A 5,271-nucleotide genomic window follows, 5' to 3' on the forward strand; every position below is an offset into this window, starting at 1 on the left:
CAGGCATAATAGAGGAGATCAGAGAGGCACCTTACCAGAAAACTGGGACAGGGCCTTTCTCTCCCCAGACTCTGCAATTCCACAGGTACAAAAGTATAATCTGTGATTTCTGAGATCTCAGAGTTTGAATTGCAATTTACATTATTAAAGCTTACATTTCCTGTTGGTGGCATATTTTTAAATCAGTTGCCTTGCTGGCTGCCTCATCGGTTTCTAACAGGTTTGTACACACTTTTCCAGCTTCTCTCCAGAAGCTTTATCTCCATTTTCCCCATTCTGATGCTAATTCTTCTTTTAGCACTAAAAGTTGGTTATGGTTTTAACCAACTTATTTTTGCCCCGCCCCCCCCTCCTTTTCTCCAGATGACTCCAGCAGTCTAGAGACATACAAAACACCAACATCAAATCTGACAGTCTTGAGAGCGGGGCTGATTGGAAGGGAGTGAGATTTATAGGAGCAGGTCTTTGGGCCATTGTAGAACAAATCTGATTGGGGGATGCTGGTGCCTCGGAGTCAATGGGGCATGTATGTGGTGCCCTTGTAGAACTTGGAAGGGAAAGTGTCTGACTGGGGGATATGTGTGCCAATGTGTTTGTATTTGGTTGGTGCGGGTGTTTGAATGACCCGTGGTCTGTTCTGTGCTCAGCTACAGGCTCCCCTGCTATTTTTTGGCTCTTTGAGGCTATTTTTTGGGAAGTTGATGATTTTTTCTACATGTTCCCTCTTTCTCCCACAGATGGAGGGTTGGCACAGTGCTTCCCACATGGATGGTCAGTTGGGTCAGTGCTTTGATACAGCTATGGTTGTCTTTGTCAAACAGGAACGACTCACCCTCTGTCACTAATGGCAGGAGCACAGCTTTCCTCAACTCCTTCTCAAAAGACCGCACTGCTGGAAGCTTTTGGAAATGGGGGGGGGAGGGGCGGGGGCTGAGAGAGCTCCAAAGAAGTGTGACTAGCCCGAGGTCACCCAGGCTGCATGTGGGTATTTTCTCACCCAAAATGAGCATTTTTGCTGCAGGTAGAAAGGAGAGGCAGAGCTGGTCCGTTGGAATGGTGGTGTGTTCTATGAGGCTCACTGCCAAACTTAGTTTTTTGCCAGCCAGTGAATGCTCTGTGTGTGGGGAAGATTGAAGCCGTGACACCCCATGTGCCTTTGTTATGTTTCTCTCATGTAAGTAGGAAAAATGGCCACAGGAGCCTCACTGTTTGAAAAATAGCTGAATGAGATCACACCGGCTTTTATTGTTTTTAGAAGCACACATGAAAAAGTACATGCCAAACTTGCAAGGTAGAAATGTCTCAATCAACTGAGATAAGCACGGATGTGATCTTTCAGCAGTTAGGGACGGATAGTGGAAGGCACATTGACACGTGTGTATTATTTTTCAAAGAGGGCTTTTGGGGTTTTCTGCCTGAAAAGCAAGAAGCCTAATCGGGTCAACTTTTCACTTGGTGCAGCCATGTCATATATGTATAGACTGTACACGATGAGGGGAACGCAGCTAGGTCATTTTCAGGTGTGTGAGAAGCTCCTCAGGTTATGACCTGGAGATTGGCAACTGGGGCTACGTGGGCGAAGCATATCGTATCAATTTTGATTTTGGGGATGTGTGACGTATCAGACAACGAGGGATGCCTAGAGTACCTCTATCCTATTTTCAGACTTGCCTGGCACACATTGGGCTTGTAGCCGCCATTTTTGTTTAATCTAGCCATTTGGATATGGCTCTGGAACAAGGGTAAGCAAGAACAATTACTAACACTGAGTCAAGGGGTGGTGAGGAAGCTCTTTGGGCAGGTGATTAGCATTACCTGCTAAGTGCATTTAGATCAGTCATATGGGAGCACTGTAGCGCCCATTCATGTGTTTCTGTGTTGCCAATAAAATCTGAAGGATCTTAACTGAAACAGAAAAAATAAAACCCAGTAAACTTCAGGGCACTCCCTATCAGCTGAATGACAAGCAAAATCCAGGACTCATCCTAGGGAAGACACATGACAACCAGGCTCCCTCAGCAGGGATACCGACACTGATGTTCGCACATCTCTGGACTTGTACATCCAGCAGTAAACCGTAGCTGAGCTCTCTCCCTTGAAAACAGAAAACTAAATATTTTTTCCACAAAGAGTTGTTTCTTCCTTTGAGAAGGGAGTGTGTAAGTGGGAAGATGGAGAGTTTTCCAACCACTTCCAGTTCTTCCTCACTTGGGACTGTTTAGCTGGTAAAACCTCTCAGAGCGAGGGTTCCATCTCCACCTCTGCTGGAGGTGGCAGGAAGAAACGTAGAGATATATGAAGGCAATTCTGACAGTTTAATGCAAGAGTGTGATCACAGAAGTGTGTTTAAAGATCTTAAAAATGCAACAAGAATTAAATGGTACCTTGGAGACTAAGAAACCTTTAAGGTTTCAGTGGACCTATGATATATTTGGAATATACTAGAAAAAATGGCAATTGGAAACTATTAGAGGTCTCGGAAGGCTCACTGGATATAACCTTTTAAGTTAAATTGGTGTTTATAGTTTTAAATTGTGTGTTTTTAACTTATATTATAAATTTTATATTGTAATGTATTATTGTTGGAAGCTGCCTAGAGCTCAATCTGGTTGGGAAAGAGTGGGGTATAAATAGGATTAAAAGATAAATAAATGAGAGGCACAAATGTCAACTGATAACACTGGAAGACTTTTTTTTTGCTGTCAAGTCACAGCTGGCTTATGGTGATCCCCTAAGTGTTTTCAAGGCAAGCAGTATCCAGAGGTGGTTTGCTACCACTGCCTACCTCTGTCATGACTCTGATATTCCTTAAAAAGTCTCTCATCCAGGTACTAGCCAGGGTTGAGACTGAGACTGTGTGGCTGGCCCAAGGCCACCCAGCAATTTTCCAGGCAGTACAGGGAATCAAACCCGTGTTTCCTAGATCCTAGTCCAACATCTTAACCATTACACTATATTGGCTCTCTATTGAACTACTGCCAATGTGCAAATAAGACAAGGCATAGATTACTAAAACCAAGGGAATTGGTCAAAAATGGACTCTTCAATCAGAATGAGGGCAATTCTCTTTCATGGGAATCAGTCTCATTGAATAAAATGCAATCTAATTCTGAGGACCAAGTACTTCAGAACACTGGCCCCTTCCGCACACGCAAAATAATGCGTTTTCAAACCACTTTCACAACTGTTTGCAAGTGGATTTTGCCATTCCGCACAGCTTCAAAGAGCATTGAAAGCAGTTTGAAAGTGCATTATTCTGCATGTGCGGAATGAGCCAGAGTGATGATCCTTAGAAACAGAAGGGCAACCTCCACAAGTTGCATGATGGTTGCTGGGGCTGGAATGTCTTCAGATCAGAACGGTGGCCCCTGGGAGTAGAATGAGTACCTCCAGGACTGGAATGCAAGCCCCAAAAGTTGTACGCTGGCCCTTGGGATGAGTGCTTTGAGACTGACTGGAATGGCAGTTGACCCCATGAATGGAATGGAACTCCCTGGGATCTGAATGACTGCAGTCTATAAACTTAGATTTCTTTTGATTGTTTAATGGTAGCGGAGTGTTTCAAACAAGATTCACATTCTGTCTTGTATATCAGTAGCACCACACTGTGCTACTCATTGGACTCCTTTGGAAAAGAATTGTAAATTTGGAAAAAATACCAAATCTTTCAGTATTTGTAAATAGTAGACTTTTGTGTAAATTGTATTTACATTTTTTTTAACATACATTCCAGCCCCAGCAACCATCATGGCGTGAGATACGATAAAGATTTTCCTAGAAATGTTATGTTGTGTTGTCTGGATAGTTATGTTCTTAAAGCAGAATTTGGAACTATACTTAATTTTTTTCCCTAGCAAGAAGTTGTAGATTTTAATGTAATTCATAATGGAACAAATTACTGGTTATATGATTATTTGAGTGAATAAGCTGAGTCTATTATGTATTTCTGAAAACTTTGTAATTTATGTTGTTGTTTTGCTTGTTCTAGATTACTGATTAATTTTTTGTATAATAGTGTTGATTATTGAATTAAAAAATAAAAATACTTCTATGCAAATTGCACCACAGTTCTGCTAAGACCCACTTATAATGAGAAAAATGTAATTTTATTTTCTTTACCTGTTTCCAATGAGCAATTTTCGGTGATACTCTGTACCAACTTGACTTTAAAAATATTTATAAAACACTGTGAAATACAATGACCTGAGATATGCTGACAATGCACTGGTGTAACCCTATAGCATCAGCTTAGAAGTAGGTAGCATCAGGAATGTGGTAAGAAAGACAAAGTTTGACTCAGCTTCCCAAGGCTCTCCATCACTGGGCAACCTTCCCCACCCCCTGGCTACTTGGCTCCCAACGTGGGCCCAAAATTATGCTGCAGAAAACTCTGGCAGATTTTTACAACTTTCCCCTCAACCCAGTGACCAACCAACCATTATTATTATTGTTGTTGTTGTTTGTTTAACTTTTATACTGCCCACCCCCCGGAGGTTGCCCTGCTGCAGAGATTGACTATGCTCTCACTGTATCCCAGCTTTTGCACTATTGTAAGGAGCACAATAGACTGTTGCATCACCAGGACAATTGTCCATCTGATAGACATGCAGAAGTAGAAAACAGCTCCATCTGTGGCCCTTTTGCCAGTGCAGAGGGGGGGGGGGAGGGGCTTGCCATCAAGACAGTTGGCAACATTTTTACATGACATTTTTTCAGTCCAGAAGGACTCCTGCTACTCTTGAGACTGCCCCTGTCATCCCACAGCACTCACACTAGTCTGTGTCCTCTCATTCCTCGCTGTGGAAGTGCCGCTTCACTTTGTTGACTATCATTACCACACTCTGCAGTTTGTCATTTAAATCCCAGCACACACACTCTTGTCACCAGGAACTAAGGTTCCATGTTGGGATCATCTGCCACTCCTGAACTAGAGAATTTACAGAGCCATCGTAGATAGGTCTAGCTGGGAGTATGGCCCTTTGATTCATTGAGGCTGCTGGCCAACCGGAAAAAGGATTGCAGCCCCATTGCAACTGCAGGACCCACGCCCCTGGCTTTCCTTGCAGCTCGGCCAGACCTCAGTGGCGCCCATTCGAGTCAGTTGGCGTCCCGCCCAGTTCCTGTCTAATTCCGGACCGCCACGGCCACGCGGAGAGGACCTTCCTGCTGAGACCGGCGCCATCCGACGCCGCCCTCGGCCGCTTCCTCGTCGCCCGGACGACCGCGGCGGTGGGCGGGGCGTTCTCTCGGCGCGCGCCAGGCTCCGTTGGA

Source organism: Sphaerodactylus townsendi, linkage group LG15 (genome assembly GCF_021028975.2).
Source record: "Sphaerodactylus townsendi isolate TG3544 linkage group LG15, MPM_Stown_v2.3, whole genome shotgun sequence".
NCBI lineage: Eukaryota > Metazoa > Chordata > Lepidosauria > Squamata > Sphaerodactylidae > Sphaerodactylus > Sphaerodactylus townsendi.